This window comes from Cupressus sempervirens, chromosome 2 (genome assembly GCF_028749045.1).
Source record: "Cupressus sempervirens isolate cs-2001-9-10 chromosome 2, ASM2874904v1, whole genome shotgun sequence".
Lineage (NCBI taxonomy): Eukaryota > Viridiplantae > Streptophyta > Pinopsida > Cupressales > Cupressaceae > Cupressus > Cupressus sempervirens.
This window is the reverse complement of record NC_143119.1, coordinates 45,854,184-45,875,241: the sequence shown is the minus strand read 5'-3', so window position 1 is coordinate 45,875,241 and position 21,058 is coordinate 45,854,184.

Here is a 21,058-nt window from a genome sequence, read left to right as displayed (position 1 = left end):
CTTGAAATTTCCAGTGCTTTTCATTGAGTTTGGTTGGGTGCAAATATCATGACTTATCAATGACACTAATGGGTTATGTTGAATTGCTTATAAATTGGTTTTTGTGATTGAATTTATTGAAGTCATGCATGTTCATTGGGAAAAGTGCAGAAGGACAATTGTTTTTTGTTGAATCAATGCGCTGCTCCAATTGGTGATCGAGAGGATCTAGTAAATGATGGATTAGGGCTTGGTGATATGTTTTGGTTGGACTCAGGTGAAATTCAAGTGTAAAACATTTTCGTCAAGGTGGCCGCTGACCTACAAATTTAAATGTGTATTTATATGACATAATTTTGTAGTTGCAAGTGTGATTTTTGTGGATGGTGTGTGTGGTCAAGCTAGTAGTTGAATTCCTCCAAACAAAAGTATATGTTGAGTTGAATTGGATTTGCATAAGCAATTGAGAAAATTTATCCCTAGATCAGTTTCCTTGTTGACTCCTAACAGATTCTCAAGTCTAAATCCCTTAATTGGGTCACTCTTAACAAGGTGAGTAGGATCCTAATAGGTCTGAAGATTAATTCCATTAATCGGGTTGCTCATTAGCTTGAGTTAGAAACCATCCTATGAGGTTACTCCTAACAGGGTAAAGTGTCTAATAAAGCTATCGAAAAATACCTCAATCAGATGACTCTTAATAGGGTCTGCCATTTTTGTAAGCTCCTAGTAGGGCTATGTTTTAACAAGGCTCATTTCAGATGAGTGAAAATATTTATGGGTACTAATTCTCATTATGTTTTTTTCCCTTTCACCAAGGGTTTCCATGTGAAAAATATTGGTGTCTTTTTGTTACTTATGTGAATGCTTTATAAGCTATCTTACTTTATTTTTACAAGTTTACATTAGATGCATGAGATCAACACTTAAGAGTTTAGATCTAGTTTTGGTTGATCTTTGTTGATAATATTTGTTAAAGTTTGAATTTGATAGATTATTAATTCACCCCTCCTCTCAGTAATCTTGGACCATAAGTATATTAACACGACGAGAGGCCACTATGCTTTGAACTGCCTCTTCTTCTTCTTCAATGTCAATTGAAACACCTTGAGATTTAGCTATGGATGCCCTCATAGCTAAATTTTCTCTCCCCCTTTGCAATTTTTTCTCTACCCCTTATGTAATTATGGCATTAAAAAATCTTCTTATCTCTTTTGTGGTTTAATTATCATATTTCATAGTATCATGTTAATGCTTGCAAGGTGGTTTTTGAGGCAGATAATGTTCCCAGAAATTACTTTCTTAGACATTAGCAAATCACCTTCCTAGGCTCTACTCATTCATAGGCATACCTCCATGTCTTATGTTTAACACCTTTAGGATGGGTGCCTATAAATCCTGAAGGGCATGGTTCTAGTGGCCCCTCATTATTTGAATCTGCCATGTTGAATCAATGGTTAATTTCTAACCTCCACATAGAAAATGAAAAGACAAAATAAGTATTTTAGTTAAACAATTAAATGAACTATCTAAGTTAGTTTCAATATTATTAGACATCGTTTAAAGTTACAGGGTTTGAGCTTAAAAAAAAAACTAGATATTCTTCAAAAAATAGTGAAAGATTCAACAAAACTTTTCAAAAATACTCAATAGTATTGAATCTTGCTCTAATTATTAAAATCATTTCTAACTACTTAGGAATGATTTTGTATTCAACTAGATGCAAAAAAAATTAAATAGATTGTTTTAAAAGCATAGAAACAAAATTAGAAAATCTACATGGCAATGTGATTTCTCTTCAAAAACCACTTAAAATCCACTCAAATCCTCTTCTAATCGATTTCAATGTGCTACCAATGGCTTGGAAGCCTATTTTGGCATGGATAAAACATTGTCTTTAGTAGGTGAGAAGTACTATTGGCCACAAATGAAGCAAGAGGTGAGAATATATGTTCAGAGTTGTAGTTTGTGCCGAGTTGCAAAGGGTGTAAGTTAAAACACTTGTTTATATTAGCCACTTCCAATACCAGGAAGACCATGGAAACACATAAGCACAGATTTTGTACTTGGTTTGCCTAGAATACAAATAAGACATGAATCAATATTTGTTGTGGTTGAAAGTTTCTAAAAAATGGCACATTTTTTTCCTTGTAATAAAACTAATGATGGGGTGATTGACACAGATTTATTCTTTATGGAAGTGAGATTTCATGGACTTCTAAAAAATGTTTTTTTAATAAAGATACCAAGTTTGTGGACTACTTCTGGAGGACCTTATGGAAGAAGCTCGAGCCTGATTTGAAGTTTTGCTCAGCTCACCAACCTCAAAAAAATGACCAAACATAGGTGGGAAGTGGAAAATTGAGAAATTTGGTGAGGTGCTTGGTTGCTGACAAGCCAAAGATGTGGATTTTGTACTGCCACAAGCTGAGTTTTCCTACAACAACCCAGTCAATAGGAGTATAGATAAATCTCCATTTCAGATTGTTTACGACAACAATGCTGTGGGTATTTCAGATTCAAAACAGATTGACAAAAGTGTGAAGAAGAATGCAAATGTTAAGGACTTTGCTGAACATATGAAGGGGTTGCATGAGTAGGTAAGAAAACACATCAGCAAAATGAACATTTCTTACAAAGAGAAGGCTGATTCGAAGAGAAGGTTGTGATTTCCCATTTTCTAAAATGGATTTTATTGATAATAGAGTTTAAATATAAGATTAAAAAAAATAAAAATAAAATAATAACATATAAAAATAATAATAATAAATACAACAATAAAATAATATTATAGACTTTAATATATATCATTTTAATTATTGATTGTGAGAGAAGGCTGATTTGAAGAGAAGATTATCCCCTTTCCTGAAATGGATTTAATTGATAATAGAGTTTAAATATAAGATTAAATAAACAAATAAATAAAATAAGAAAATATAATAATAATAATTACAACGATAAATTAAACTTATAGACTTCAATATATACCATTTTAAATCAATCTCAAACTTTATAGGAGGTCTAGTAATGATTGATAATAATATTAAAAAAATAAAAAAAATAATATAAGGAATAGTAATATTTCAAGAATAACATAATAATAATAATAATAATAACTAAATTAACCACATAATAATATATAATACAATTAAAGACTGTGAATGAAAGGACATGGGCGAATAAATCATATAATTATCAAACACGAAATAATTAAGGGAACATATGCTTGGAGGCTAGAGATTTTTATGCAAATTATTAACTCTTTTAACTTCAACATTTTTCCTTTGCACATAGATTAGACCTTCAATCCATAATAACCTTACCCAAAACACATGTACCGTTGGTGGTGTCTTCAACTCGGCTGTAACTACCAACAATCACCTTTAAGCACATAATTGGATTGATGTTTACAATTCATTGACTTGGAAAAAATAGAATTAGGGTAAAATGAATTACGAGAGATCATCCGTCACATTCATTCTTTTATATACAAATCTCAAGCTTACACGATAAGATTCATATTGAGTTGATAAATGTGGATATCTTTTGTGGACATCGCAACATATATACATAGACAAATAAACACAAATGAATACATCTACATTGGATGGTAGCCTTTTTGCCTTGGGGTAATATAGAGATCATCAAACAAGTGTTGTGATCAATGTTCTGTACAACATACAGTTATTAAACACACCATTTGGAATAGGAGAGGGAACAATTTTATATTATATGCATCAAGCAGAAGAATTCCATAGTTCTTCTAACAATTTAAGAATTCAACCTATTAGAATACATACCATCATATAAACCTCTTATACGATATTTGGAATCTCTATCAGAGATCACATCTGTAGTGCCTCTCCCATTTGATTTCTATAAGTCATCCTAATGGATGCGATCTTGATGATCTTTCTTGGTGAGGGATCGTGATTGGGACCATTAGTGATCTACACCCTTGAGGTGATTGGATTTATGTTTCTATATCAGTTACTTTGATTATGCTTATGGATGATTATGAGATTGATGTGTTAGATGGTTCACTGAGGTTTGCACCAGTGATAACCAGGATCGATGTGGTATCATGATGTTGTTCCATGATACCTGAGATGTGTGTAGAGATTGCACAATGTATTATTATCTTGCTACATTGGACTAGGTTCTTGTAGCAGTGGTTAGTCATGTTTATGATTGTGTTAGCTTATGTGTTTTAAGTGCCTTTTCATGTTGTTTAAACAACTATTATTAAATGCTTAAATAATTAGAAATGAATTGTCCATGTTGGATTCATTGGTTATATGCTATGGATATTTACCTTGTTATATTATGATCCGAGAGATACCTATTAATCTTGTTATGTTTTACATTTGAGATGATTTGAGAGTCAAATGTTATACTTTGATTTCGGTATCATAGATGTTAGACTACTATGTTGTTCAGTTGATCATATTGCATGATGATGCCATTTTGAGATGACAGTATGTTTTATGATGATATCTAGTTATTTGGTATTTGGATATATCTTTGATTATGTTATGTGATGGATTTAATGCTGTGGTTATTTACTTCATTCTTTCTTTATTATGCTATATGCGAGCTTGAGTGATGTAAATAGATTATTTTAGTATAATTGAAAAATAGTTAAATTAGGTGATTTAATGCATTTATTGCTTTAGCTAAGTTATTATATCCAATTGCACTTGATCGTGTATTTTAGTGTGCAAAATTTATATCCCTAGCAGTGGCACATGGAGTTAGTGATTTTGTTGTTTATATTTACCAATGTCATCCCTCTATGGTCAACGTATCTTATTTAAATGTTTAAATTAAACCTTCTAGTGATTTGATAAATTTGGACTTATTTAGATTATGTGACTAGACCTATGAACGTGTTTGTGTATTTAGAGGTTCCCATTATCGCGAAGGTTGTTAAGGAAATTTTGTGATTTTTGGAGTTTTTAGGATTTATTTTATTTTATTTTAATTTCTGGCAGCTTTGCTATAGATGAATACTGATTACTTGGAATAGACTGCTTATGTTTGGGTTGATTCAGGAGTTCGCTAGTTCTCCTGGTTATTTGCCTTAATCCATTATTCACTCGAAAAGTGAATAAGTATTTAAAAAGGAATTTAATTTCTTACTTCTCACTTTTGAATTAGAAAGTTTGAGAGTAAAACTCAAAATCCTCTTCATGAGGAATTATTATTTTGTTCTTTATAGGAGCTACGAGCGTGGGATCGTCGTGAGATTGGTCTTATTGGATCCAACTCGGGGAGTCCTTAGATTGCTGCAATTTTTGGCTTATTTTGTGGGATTTTTATTTTATGGTTCAGATTCTCATTTTGCCCTTTTGGCTATGGGCTAGGGCTCTCTCGTTTTATTGTTTCAGCTCTATTTCTACTTCTTTTTTTGGTAGTCATTTGTTAGGAGGTTGAGAACTAGCATTCCCCTCTATTTTTGTATGCTAGCTCTACTCGGTTGGGTGGGTATGAGCATTTTTCTATTTTTCAGGATGAGGATTTGGGTTTTCCAACTATTATGCTGGCTATTTTTTCATACGGACTCCAAACCCAAATTTTATTGAATTTTTGTGGCTTTTGTACCCTAAGACCAAATTGTTTTAATTTTCAAAGTTTTTGAGTTTTGGGGTTTTTATCTCTCTTTGCGTGTTGCCCTGTTTTCTCATGTTTTCTTGGCATGATGTTGGTCGTGGGCCTAGATCATTCGTTGGGATGCCAGTTAGATCATTGTTGCACTTTTATGTTGCATTGGGATACATGCTACATCTACACTCTCGACTTTGTGTTTGGTTGAGTGATTGTATACCTAATGTTATTGCTTCTTTTGGTCCCTTGTTATTTTGTGGACACTAGGATTCATGTAGAATCCATACTCTCAGATTGAGGCTGGTTGAGTGAGTAAATGATTTTTTGTCTTCTTGCATCATTGGGATTCGTGTAGAATCCATGCTCTCGGATTGAGGCTAGTTGAGTGAGTCATGATGTATGGTTTTATTGTTCTTTGGGATTCGTGTAGATTCCATCCTCCCAAGTTTTTTTTGGTTGAGTGATATTTTGCTTGTGTTCTGATCGAGTCCTTGTGATATGATCTTTCTGATGGTGGTGCACCACACACAAACACGTGCGCGTGCATTTTTCGTGTGACTTTTGAAGCTTGATCTTCTGTGGTACTTCCAGGAGTTATGATCATTTTGAGTTGTGTTGAGAATGTTCATGCCTACAGGCACTCATTGTTGGATGAGCATGGGTAGGGTAGGGTAGCTTATAGAGGGGTCTTTTAAGTCCGTAGCTCAGTGTCTATTTCTCGAGGGTTGGCATGTAGAAATTTTTAATCAAGTGATAACTAAATAAAATGTGAGTGGTAATAAAACTTAAGATAATAAAAAGGATTTCAAATGTGCTCTTTCTATTGGGAAGTGGAGAGCTGTGAGTACCAGCTGGGGTTTTCTGATGCTAAGTGACTCTCCATGATGTCAGTGCCTACATAGTAGTTGATTGAGTGTTTGACCAGGACTTGTAGTACTTGCATTGTCTCATGATCTTGGTTGTAGTCATCAGTATTGTCTAGCATGAGTGTTAGCCATGGACGTTGTGCTTTTTGTGTGTTTGTGGTTCGATCACTATCTTCATCAGCATGATGGGAGTGGACCTATAGGTTTCACGTGGTTGGGAGGTATAGCTACCTTCACTACTACTGAGGATTGGTGTACAAAGATAGTCTATTGTCCTAGTGTGACCATTGCTAGATGTTTTCACTTGGTACTTCAGGTCTCAGAGTATACTTCCTTGTGATTTATGCTTTCATTGGAATGTTTGGATATCATGTTTCGATGATGTTAGTTTATTTGAATCATTCCCTTATGATGTTTAGTATTTGATTAGATGATGTGATTTTCTTAGTGGATTATCTATTGCTTATTGGATTAGCATGTTAGATTTCCTATTTTTATGATGTTATTATGCTTTAGTATTGATGTCCTCATAAGACAACTCTGATTATCTAGTTGGAAGTTTGGAATGTTATGCGCAGGGTATGGCTAGGACCTTCAAGGTCTCATGATGCTATTATGGTTGGGAGGAACCGAGCATTAGTTTTAGTTGTGTTGGTGCTTATATGTTCCTATTTACTTCATATGATGTTTGGTTTTGTTGATGCAAGTTTTGTATCACTTACATAACATATTAGCAATTGAGCATTTGATACAGAGTATCAAACATACAATTCGTCTCTTGAAAATTTATTGCTCATGGGATATGAGAATAACTCCAATGTTCCTTACTCTTGTGGATACTTGCTCAGTTTTATCGATGTGATTTGTTGATAATCATGTAGGCGACCTTACGCTATTCTTTCAAAGATGACTTTGACTTTGGTGGGATGAAGGTGATGGTGGCTTAGTTTGTCAAATGTGCGGGTGGTAGATAATGTTGATGGTAATGATGATGGAGGATGTGTCTGCCAATGGTGATGTTGATGGGAAAGTGATGGTGTTGGAAGGTGAATGGATGTGTTCTAATACTCGAACTACTCTAACTTCTTTCCCTAAACTTCGACTACCCAGCTACTCACTATTCTACTCCTACTCCTATGAATGGAAGGTTGGTAAATGGACAAGGATCGAACCTAATGAGAGCTGACTAGCAGCGTCACTTCCACAGGTGCAATGATTCGAAGGAATAATAAACTAGCTTACCACACAAAGCTTCCCAACCAGCTGCTAGGATGCTAGTGGCCTAGTATTGATCCCTATCAAACATTTACCAATGCTACCATACAACTATCCATCTACTTCACTCCTACTTAGCAACTTGAAATGAAACCAACTTTAAAAACTTGAAAGGAAATCTAACTAAGTGGAAGTAGAAAACATGCAATAACACCCAATGTTCTTAATCAACATGCAAATCACAACAATGAAAAAGAGAGCAATTTTGGTATTATCTTTGCAACAATTTCTCGAAAACTTTACAAATGAGAGTAAATGGCCTTATATAGGGACCAAAAATGCAACGGACGATGGAGATCAAAACAAGATCAATGGTCCAGATTGGATCCTCAAAACCCTAATTAGGGTTGCCACCCCATCGGCCAATGAGAAGGTGCCACCTCATCAATGGACCAATGAAAAAAGTGCCAAAAATTGGCAACGAATGAGAAAGCACCAAAATGGTGGCCAATAAAAAATAGACACTTGTTCTATTCTAAAAGAAAGGGAAATTGCGACTCAGACTTACATCAAATGATCTTCTAATATAACTCTTCCCTTTTCTTTCATTTTCTTAGCTAAGGCAATGAACTTAGCTAGCCTTTCATTAACTTCTTCCATAGGAGGACAAGGTGTGTGCTTCGCCTTGAGTTTCACTTGCTTCGCCATGTTGCTTGCTGCTTGTAGTATCCTTTCATGATCCTTCTCATATTCCTTTGCAAATCCAATAAAACCATTGAGAGAGTAAAGGGTGCCCAAATGCTTCTTCCTGATGGCAACCTTTCCCACCTCATCCAACCTCGATCCAAAATCTATCTCGTTGACATCCTCTTTTCCAAGGGAGATTGTCCTTCCTTTAGTCTCTTCCTCATCCGTATCATGTCCACTATACTGATAGTGGTGTCGGTTATACTCTTCATTTTTGAAAAGAAGGGAGTTTTGGGCATCATATCCTCTTTGTCTTTCTTAGTGTTTTGGGCAAGTAGAACCAAGAGGAGCAATCCTTAGACTAGAATGAAAGAAGGATGTCAGTTTAAGGACCCCTTGCAACTCTAGATGATGAAAATTCTCCTTAACCAATAATCTTACAGTGACTTTTCAGAACCTAGGACAAGACCTCGAGAACTTCAAATCCCTTTGCAAATCAAAAATTTAAACCTTTAAAGCTATCCAACACTTACCCACAAAGAAAAATCAGACTTCCATATGCATCCCTTCACCCAACAAAATCACTTAAGTCTGATATAAAGAATGCAGTCCCAAATGGAGAAAAAAATCAGACCTTCTCATAAATCGCCCATGTCACATAAATCATATCTACCTCAAAAAAATGCTAAGAGTGGAAAGTTCTGCCCTCAAATCACTTTGTCCAAGCACGGGAAGTCTCCAATTTGCCCACAAATATCACCTAGGGCACAAATTGCAGCCCACTAAAGGAGAAAAAATCACCAAATATTGCAAAAATCTACCCTCCTGAGAAATCGCCAAGCACCAAAAATGGCTAAAAGCAAGCAAAATCGCCCAACAAATGCAAGAAAACTGCCTTCCACAAAATCACCAAGTACCAAAAAATCTGCTCCCAAGAGAAATTCTCCAAAGCAATGAGAAAATGTGCCTTCAAACTTAATCTTCAAACACCAAAAATCTGCTCCTTAGGAGAAATTCACCAAAGCATGGAGAGGAGAAATGAAGTGTGAGGAAGAAATGGGAGAGAGGCCTCCTCTTATACCCAATTTCTTACTTCCTCTAAGCTAGCCGACTTGGTTCTGGAGGAGACAAAAAAAAACAAAAAACAAAAATTAAATCAAAGTCATGGCTCATAATTAAATACCTAGCTCAAAATTTAATTTTTCCAAAAAGAAAATTGCACTTTTAAATTGCCATATAGCTCCAAATTGCAAAAATAAATTAAATAATGCCTTGAGGGTGTTAAATATTTCCATTTAATGAGGGTTTAGTAATTAATACGTCATTAAATTTGGATTTTGGCTAATGAAAAGCCATTTTTTCCAACATTAAATTACCAATTTCGTTAAAGGCAAAAAGTTTTCAAGGCAATTTTAATCTATTAAAGCCAATTTTTTGCAATTTCTCTCTAAATCGATTTTGCTATGCCAATAAAAATAAAATAAAATTGCATCTAGAACCAAAAATCAATTTTTTGCAATTTAGCCCCATTTCAACAAAATTAAAATTTTCACGAAAGAAAAATTTGAGATTTTCCAAAACTTAAGTCTAGCAAAATTTTTTCTTTTGAAAGATTTTTTAAATTTATGCATTTATATCCAAATTTTCAAAAGAAAACATCTAAGTACAAATTTACAATTTTATCTTGCCAAATATTGCTCTTTAAAATTTTGTCCAGTCTAAAGATGAAATTAGTTCCTTTGTAAAATCAAGCCAAGCCGGGTGAAAATAAGCTAAGCCTCCACACATTTGTCCTGAAGGTGCCAAGGCATGAAATTTTCAAAACTCAAAAATTTTGGGCAATCCAAAATTTGCCAAGGCGATTAAAAAAAAGGGCGAGTCCCCAAAATTTTGGGGCGATGGTGTGAAAACCTCACAATAGGTTTATGAATAATGTATGTTTATTGAGATGTTTCTTTCTGCATGTTCTTTTATATGTTGTTATGGTTTAGATGGATAGATGTTCCTCTTTCTTGTTTCATGACATCTTGTTGTTTATGCACTCGAGTGTTCATTCCTCGATCTACATGGATCCAATACTCCCCAGTATGGAGGAAATCTTCTTTCTAACTTTTTATTTCATGTTTTTTTGGGTTGCTGTTTTGTATCCTCTTGCAAAATTGCATTTTGTCGCGTGAGAATGCAAAAGGTCGCATGGTGTGTTGGGTTTCCTTGTGTGGCTTATAGTGCATCCTCACATGAAACCCAACACCAGTTTTGGGTGTTTCGGTTGTTGGGCCAAGCAAGTCCTCACGTGAAAGAGTAGATCCTTGCATGGCTTGTTGTACATCCTCCCACAGAGGAGCACTTTCTCATGCAAAAATTTGTCAGCTATGTTTCCTCATGCAAAAAACAAGGGGCACCTCCACTGGTTTTCGGGGAAAGCAATTTGGTGTTTTAAGTACCCTTTGGGTTTACTTAATTTTCCATGCTTCAACATATTTGAGATGTTTTTTTTTGTTGTCATCTTTGGTATTCTTTTCTTTGTTTGAGTGTGTTAGGTTGGTAGTAGCATTTGGAGATTCGCTAGTGGCCAGGATTGTGGTTAAGTCTTCTATTGCAATCTTTGTGATCCTTGTATGTTGAGTGTTTTGTACATCCATACTTATAATTTTTAAAAAAAAATCTTGACTTGTATTGAATCCTTGTTCCAAGGATTTGCAGTCGGGGTATTACAACATCAAACCCCCAATGGACATAATATATATATTTATACTAAAAAATCTCACATGACTATATCTATATTAATATCTACTAGCACTTGCACCAAAAGGATGTGCAATAGTTAAGTCAATAGTAATATGTAATTTAAATGATATATTAGATGGTATTAGTGACAATTGTTTGAGACACAATAAGTGATTAAACTATAGATGACCTTGTCATTTAGAGAAATGGTTCATCAAGATTATAGTTAGCGCTTTCCCCGTGATAGATGAGTTGGATGCCTCTTTATTAGAAACTAATTTTTTCTACCTAATAATATTCAATTATACTCAATCATTATCAATTTTCATCTTTGCTCATGTGAACTATGATTATTGTACTTAATTGTGCATTTTTTCTTTGAATTTTGTATTCAAAACATTTGTGATTAATTTTTTTTTTAATTAGAGTTTGTATATTTGACATAGAATCTTTTAAAAAATTATATGGATTTTAATAATAATAATGTTTGATTTTGCAATACCCTTCATAATCAACTTGTTAATACAAGATTCCATTGTCCAAAACATATCAATATGACTCTAATAAAAGAATTGGAACCGAAAAAAATGTGCAACAAAAGATGCTTACGCATTTTGTTTTGAGAGGATGTGTACAATTGGAAAGCAAGTTGTTTAAGAATTGTAAATAGAATATGAAAGTTTGACATTTTAAGATGGTTCAATCTTTATTATTCACTTTTTGTCAATTTTTTTGGTAACCCATTGTATTCATAACATTGCAAATAAATGTTAGGCAACAACCTACAACACAACATTTTTAGCTTAGGAATTAAGCTAAGCTAAAGTATGTTTGTGATGTTTAAGCCATCCAATGGTTTGAAGGAGTTAATACATGGAAAATGATCCTATCTGAAGAATACTTTTGTTTTGAGAAATCTTATTTGTGGTGCTTTAAGGTTTTGACGCAAGGTAGGGGCATGTAGTAGAAAGTAGAATTTGGAATGAGATGATAAAGAGGTGGATGAAGCTCATGATCTAGTTAGAATTTAGGATGTTGTTGGTATAGAATACCTAATGATCATTAGGTCAAATTTTGGGGGGCATATTGTCAAGATTGTGGCTTGAAATGGCTCTCTTAGAAAATGTATAAAAGTTTAGGATGTGTACAATACACTGGAAGGACATGGAATTTTTTTGGATAAGGCCTTACCCTAAAAAACTTTGTTGAATGGATTGACATTTGAAGATTGTAAATTTTTTGGAAAACTTAAATATTGTTGTCATGAAAGATTCTCGCAACCTTCTTGGGGATTGCCTGTGAAGATATATTTAAATTCCATGAATTCTTTTAATTTTTCATTTGCAACTCTTCATTTCCTAGAAAAAATAGCTATAAAGTATGCACGAATGGCCATCCGGATGTAAAAATCAGAGAAATTTTGTGGCAAAACAACTCTTCTCGGTGATTGCATTCCTTTTAGGGTGTTTTTTAGTGGTGAATATTTGTAATTTTATGAATTTCAAAAAATTTTTGCTAGTAATTTGGCTAATAATTTAAGATATAATGCAACATAAATCGCTACATTTTTATTAAGTTTAGTTTTAAAATATTTAAAATCGCTCAATAATTTATTTTATTAAAAAAATTTAAACTCAAAGATTCACCACAATATTCAATACATGATTAGATTTGATTCACCTAAATATTATATATTATCAAAGAAATTAGAATTAATTCACCAATAATTATCATAATTATTAGTTACTTTAGGGATATATTACCTATTTTTAGTTTTCACTATTGATTTAAATTATAATTTAATTATCCTCATAATTTCCATGAGTTAAAAGATGTTCAATTTTGATTTTTAATATTCCATGATAATTAGCGAACTTCCTATTATTATTGAGATTCACTAATATTTTCTACTCAAAAATTATGATTCCAAAATAATCGCCACTGTAAATAATATTTAAAATTAAAAAAATTCATAGATTCATCGATAAAAATAATCTGGTTTTTTAAAATAATGAAAGATTCGCCAATAATTTATATCCTTTTTTGGAATGGGGTTTCTTAAAGTTTACCTTGATACCTTTTAAAAGATGCAAAAATGATTGTCAAATGACCTTTCAGATTCTAGGTTGATCTGTTTAATTTTCTATTTTTGGATTGTTCATTTCTTGTTAAAGAGTGCCATGAAGGAATAGCCATTTGAATAAAAAATCAAAGAGCATTTCTATTGCAACAAATCCCTTCCTAAAGGTCTTCCTTTTGTTGTGCAGCTTGAGGTTTTGCTGCTTCTTCCAAGTGATTCATTTTTACCTTGTATTCAAAGTTCTCGCTTACTAATTTTTTACATAGATTTCGATTCGCTGAAAGCATTTTAATATCAAGATTGTGCCACTACAAAATGCCTCATCCTAGATAGAGAGATAGATCGATGTGTTACCAACCCAGAAGAATTTGTTCTACTTAGTTGAATCAAGGGAAAGTGCCTAACTCAACTAGTTTGGTAATTGAATGCATCCCTCTGTAGAGGTAAGAAAAGTAATATACTCTATAATTTTCCTTAGTGTCACATTGAGACCGAATGACCCAAAAATGTTTAAACTCTGCCTAAATCATTTTTGGTAATCATGAACATAAGTCAGCTTATTTACTGTCCAATAGCCTTGCTGTGATTAGTGGGAGGCACTTGCAAATATTCTAAAAATTTACTAATGTTTCAGCTGTGAGACATCAGGAATATCCCAGGAATATCTGACGCATTGTTCACTTTTGAGCTGAAGTCCTAGACATTACTTTTATGATACCATTTTTCCATTGGATTCTTTTCATCACATTCTCGACAAAAGTCTGCTAAATATTGAGTTTATCCGATACACAATCAATTTATTTCTAGTGTTTGACAATACATCAAATATCGTGATAATCTTTCCCACCTAATTAATTTGTTAAAGTGCCATTGGTTTTTGAAAGTGATAACTCTAGAAAAATTTGTCAAAGCTTTGTCGTATTCTCAAACGAATGAATAAAGGAAGAGGCAACATGGTGGATTTCCTGCAGACATTCTTTGAGAAGTTAGCCCACGATCACAATGACCATGATCAACCGTAATGTTTAGTAATTGGAATTCCCACTACTGTCCTATGGATGCTATCAATGAAGTTTGTGCAATGTGTTTTTATATAGCCATGCTCATACAATCCAAACTATTTTCCCTCTACCAAACTTTAGTCATTACTCTTCTCCAAATCAACGACGTTCTCAATTAGATTCTTTGTACTAGTGTTTGTCTTGTATTGCAAACCCTCATAGTATCCAAGATTGCTTGACAAAAAATTAGACTCTTCCCCAATTTATTTGTTTTTCAGCGCCATAAATTTTCCACCATAATTTGTTCTAGTATGAGATATCACGCCATCGTCCAAAGTCTCCCATATAATATTGTATTGGCTAATTAGTTGATGAATCTACACTTACGCACTTTGATTAGCTAATTAGAGTTTAATTTGTTAGTACCCATACATGGTGGAAATCTTATGTATCAATACTATCAACTATAGAGTGCCAAGAAAGACCTTAAAGTACTGTTGGGTGGATATTTTGCAATCGAAAGTTTGTTTAAATTCAATCACAAAATAGGTGGACCAGCCACAACATATGAGACAAAGTCTCTCCTACCTTAAAGGGAAGGCTCTCCCTTCTCACCGTTACTTGGATAAATTCAAGGGAAGCAAGAAGTTGAGAGATTTTTGTAAGGGATGTTACTAATATTCTTTCCTCTTAACTTTCAAGAAAGAATCCCCTTATCCGTAGAGTGAGTAATGGGCAAGATTAGATCTTTAAACTACACTTCTATCTAATAGCTTAAAATGGTGATACCAATAAACCAACACCAACTCAAAGGCTAATTAAAAGTGTACCGGTTTGGCTCTAAGTCCTATTTGTCTAATGTATTAAAAAAATCACTACCATCGAGGCGCAAAGACTTCCAGAAGTAGATGATTTCTATTACATAACTTATTTTTAGTTTTAATCTATTCTATAAGAAAAACCTCTACCATTGGGGTGTAAAAACTTCCAGATCTAAGTGAATTCTAACTATTTTTCAGGAATTTAAGATGGTAATACAAGCTACAGTCGAAGCTTCTAGTCTATGTATCACCACAAACACTCCCATTTAAAGCTTTGGCTTTGATTGCTTCTTAACTACTATGCTCTATTGTTGAACACACATAATAACATAAATCAAAGATAATAAACACACATTATAGTCAAAACTTCTAATTTTCTCTATCACAATTGCTTCCAGTCAAAGCTTCAAATCTAATTGCTTCTTTTATTCACTTTTCTTCTAAATTGGAACTGCACAATCAAAGTTATACTTGCACAAGTTCATCAAAGCTTTGTTGCATACAAAAAAAGATAATTTTTACAATGAGAGAGACACTTCTTTAATAGTAAAAGAAGTGAGAGAAAGGAGGAAAAAGTGCCAACAACTCAACCACTTTGACCCAGTAAAACTAGGTGAAAAGAATGATTTAATTACATCTCATGAGGACATGCAATCGAATTACATGCAGTTCATCTTTTGCAACTACAAAGTTGGAAAACACTTGAAGAAAATATTGAAGCTATTGATTATGAATGAATCAATCCTGTAGAATATCAACAAAAGCCTTATTCTTCATGATGATCACAAGATTGGGGATTCATGTATTTTGCATCGTTGCATTCTCTTTGATGAGTTTCTAGTAGTCATTTGAAAACTTAATGTGATCAAGCTTTTTCTCGTTCGAGTTATTGTGAATTCTCCTTTGTAGATTGACACATTTTGGGGTCTCCGACACTTTTAAAACCTTCTCGATGATGTCTGGATGTAAACTGAAAACAACTTTCCATTAACACCTTTAACTCTTTGTTTTTTGGTTTTTTAAGCAAAGTGCTTGGCACATTCTTGCACGAACTCAGGTTCTTGGAGAACCATCAAAAAATGGAGACCAAATGAATGACTTCTTCTTTTGATTTAAAGCCCGCCTTTTTTACTAGATACCTTTATTCTTTGTAGTAATTCTGGCATATCTTGACTTGCTGCAACATGATTGTTTCAATGAGATTGAATCTATTAAAGATTTGAGATTTTGAGTGTGGATGACGGGTCTATGAATGAACAAGGTGTTCTGAGTATTGATTAGATACTCATGTAACACATGTGATGTTTGGAAATGAACTGGAAAGCATATGTATTTGAGCGAAAAGGGCCAAAATCAGATTCTAGAGGGTGGATTGCATGTGGACAAAGATGGGTTTTTGTGGGCATGGACAAGAATGCAAGTTGGGATGCATATGGATGTGTTCAAATGACGACTTTGATGTTTAAAAGTGTGACCTTTTACCAAAATTAGGTTCTCTAGACATAATTATATGTGGTAATTATATGTAGTAATTACCTGAGGTACATGTAATCAAGTTCAGAGGATGTAATTGCATATGTAGGAAGATGGATGTGATGTGTAATAACATGAATAGATGAAAGGTGAAAGGATGTGGATGCACTTTCATTCTTGATTAGGATTCTTCAACTCTCTTAAAAAAAAAGGAAACCAAAACGAGCAAGCAAAACAAAAACAAACCTTTCTTTGACTCAAACTTTGACAAACTTCTAATGTTTCTTTACATGTAATGTCATTTTTTTGGAGTGTGGGAGGATTTTAAAGCAATTGCGATAAGAAAATTTTAATTTATTTAAAGAAAAATTGCAACATATATGACATGCTTTTGAACAAATGGACAAAAATAAGCCAAAAAATGCAACATAAGAGAAAAACAAGCAAGAAATATAAGAAAATTTGAAATCTTCTACTTACTTGGAGCTCAATGAGCCAAACGTCGAGGAAAGAGAAGTTGAAATGAACAAGTCTTCTCCAAAATCTAGTTCTCTAAGTGCAAATACATGCAACAACTAACAACCTTTGAAAAGTTCAAACTTTCAATGCAAGATCAAAATGTTTGTTCCAATTTTCTTTCTTCCCATGTTTTTGGTGGAAATCGGATTTAGGAATCCTAATAACATGTGCATTTTGACTTGCAATCTCCAAAATGTGGTCTCCAAACTTACATACATGCAAAACATCTTTGCAAAATATATGTATTTGAGCATTTGGATGCAAAAATGTGCCCTAGAAATGCACTAAATGGAGGCATTTTTTCTTTCTTTGGAAAAAAAATGTGGTTTCCAAATATATTTACTACATTCAAAATCCAAAACACCTCCTCCAAATGCAAACACATGGGCTGGAAATGCAATTTTCTGGGTGTTTTTGGTCAAAACGTGGCCAATTTAACAGAGTGGAAAATTGTTAAATTTTGCTATTTTTAAGAAGTGAGCTGTAAAATGGCTGGTGGTTGAAAAAAGCATATGAACATAGGAAACTTGTATACGTAATGCATTTAAAAAATATTCTTGTAACTTGTAGAGTTGATTTTTCTATTTTGGTGAAGATTTGTAACTTTTGGGTTGAGGACACAAAATGGAATAATGCACAAGGCAAAAAGAAATAAATATTTTGATTTTTATCAATTTTTTAGAGGGAATCTATAGTAGATGGTCATTCCATCTTGTGAGATATAAAAAAAATGAAATCTATTGCCATTGGGGAGCCGAGGAAGATTGCTTTTCATTGACTTTCTAGCTTGGCTAGTTTGGCAATTTGTGGAGAAGAGAAAGGAGAGATTGAACCGAGTTGGGAATTGGTTTCTTGAGGTTGGATACAAGGTATTTTTCTCAATTTTTGCATGTCTGGAGCAGAAAATAGTTTGAGACTTTGTTTGTGGATGTTTCTTTAGGTTACAACTTATTTCAGCAGTTTTTGCTTGCAATTTGGTACTGCCTATGAGCACATTGGAATCTTGAATGTATGAATGCATAATGGATGTAAACTTCAGATTCTAAAAGAGGATTTAACTCTGTACTTAGTCCTTTGAAGCTAATTTAAAAGTGTATTTCAGATTCAGTTGATGATGTGGGAAGTTGTGTGTATTTTCAAGTTGTTTTGAATTTCTTTGAGAAGTGTTGTAAGGGTTTTGAGAGGGATTTTGGATTTATCCAATCCTCCTTCATTAGGCTTCATGCTTATATGGAATTATTACAAAATATGGAACACAATTTTTGGAAACAAAATATTTCATCTATTATTAATATCTAAAATTTAATAAATTCAAATATATAATTTATTATAACTTAATTAAATAGCTTAAGTTTACAATAACATTATTTTATTTTTAATAACTATAATTTATTTTGTATAATATAAAAAAAATAATAATATAAGGCAATTTTGATGATGACATTTTTTTCAAATTTTCCCCCTTGTCAAAATTGGTTCGAACTCAATTGTCATTGAACTTGAACTCGAATTGGAACCATATGACATAGGATTTGAACTTTAGATTTTTGTCGACACGCTTGTTAAATTGTTGAATATTTAATATATAATATACATTATTCATTTAGTGACTTGAACAAGATTTAAATATCTATTTTTAACTTTTCAATGGACTATTGTTACATTGTTTACATGTTGAAATTCACATGGTTTAGGGGTGAATGATTATCACAAAACAACACATAGTGCTTTTATGGCCTTTGTGGATGTTGATGAATGATGAAGGTGCACCCAAATTTATAATTCAATTTAAATAATCTTTAATTTGATCATCAATAAACTTGTCACACATATATGAATAAGTAGATAGCGAGGAGCTTCATTCATATAAATCAAACAATTTATTAGGTATATGGATCCATTTTTCAACATTTACAGTTTGAGCATAATTATATTATCACTATAATAATTTCTCTATAAATGATGCCATGCAAGTCAATGATTTTAATTTTGGTTAACAATAATCTTACTTTTTCATTAGATTAGCTTTCATTGCAACTATATACTTCCCTAGTTGTCATATTGAGCTTAAAGAAAAATTTCTTTGGTTTCCTTTGTTAAATGCTTTGTTAGCTAGGTTGGTATGAACTGTTATGTATTTAGAGCATATCATTATATTTGTTTTCGTTCTTAATAGTTTTGATTTGAATGAGTATTTTCACTAATCATTATCCTTTCCTTGGAAATACCACTTACATTTATGACATAATCCTCCTAGTTTGAGTTGATATTATCTTATAGGGAACTAATAACAAAGAGAAATATTGCAATATTTTTTTGACAAATTATTGTGAATGATGGCAGTAATACTTGTGTATTCTAGTGTTCTAACTTGCCCTTTGATACATGCTTGCAGGTGGAGGAGTTTAAGAAAGTTTAAAGGAAAATTTGGTTGTAGCGACTAAGAAAGGGAGGGCTGTTTTGGATAGGTGGCTTCCAGAGGATATAAAGTCACAATATCATGTTTTACAAATAGTAAGCGAACAATACCCTTTTTCTCCAAATGCATTATTCACAAAATCACATTCAAAATACATTTCCTCATAATTGCATATTAAATATCTATAATTGTATTTGTAATGTTTGCATCAGCGTTACAAGCCTCATACTCGGCTAGACGAGATTAAGCTCTGACTCTAATTTGGCCAATCGAAAAACCCAAGAAATTCAAAGATTTTAAACGATTTATAGTTTTTTCATGTATCATTTAGTTAATTAACATCTAATGCACAATAATTGAGATAAATAGAAGCTATTTTGCACCCATACACAACTTTGCATAGATCACAGAAGTATAACTGCAAATTTCTGAAGGAAATTAGTTAATGTTAAACTAAATAACATAATAGAAATATAGTGTCACTGTCAAATGTCTACAACATTCATAGAGTATGAAATTCATGGAATCTAAAGCTCAAAACATATATTAAAATAAAGGCTTATAGTAACCTATGTCCTACAAGTATGCATAAGATAGGTCATAGAAGACTCTAAAGCCATCATCTCTCCTTGTGTTTGAGGTTGAACCTCAATGACATGCTCATCCTCCTCATTTTCATTGTCATCCTCATAATCCTCATCATCAATGTTGGATACATCACTCTCAACTTCAAGGTCATGCTCTGCGTTTCCTCATGCTTTAGCCTCCTCCATTACCAGCCCTATAGTGTCTGCCTCTTGAACCATTTGATCTACTCACTCCAAGTCTTCATCATTGAAGACAAGATCATCAATCTTAGCGTTTCAACCTACTTGTGGACCAACCTTCTCTACTATAATAAGTGATGTGTTAGTGCCCAAGATTTGTTTTTGGTGAAGGTGAAGGCTCTAGTGATCAAACACAAGATCATTCAACTTCTTCACTACTAATCTGTTGCAATTCTTGGATTGTATATGCGCAAAAAAACTCTAATTGTATTCTCTTCTTGAAGCACTAGATGGCTGACTCAAGATACAAATTACTATACTCTGTAGATTTGGCACCTTAGTTTAAACATCTTCCACCATGCATCTAAAACAAGAAAATTTTAAATCAATACTATATCTTTAATTTTATCAATCTAAAGTGGTAATAAAATTAGAAATTACAATTTAGAATAATAGATTTTTGCTAGGCATCAGTTCCTTCTGATTTTTTTTGTATAGCCCTAGTGCAAATAAGTCTCCTTGTACTTTCTTATACATTTATATCTTACAAATTATAACTGTTTCATCGGCTGGCATTTTCTCTATAACATCATAGAGCCCACTCCACACCTCATCATCAATCTTGAAACTTTGGTTGAATTGGAATGCATGGTTAAGGAAGTGGATAGCTGCATGTATAGGCATGTAAGGTAGATTGTGCCATCGCCTATCAATGAAAACCCATATGGGACCATGTTTATCTTGATTCCCTACATAAAAGCTTGAATGGTCTCTTTCACCCTATCTATGACCTCAATAAATGCATTTCATTAAGAGCTTCTCTCCATAAACAATACATAGGAGAACAATAAGAGGTTCTATGAACTATAATCATTGTTATAGGTGAAACATTAAGCT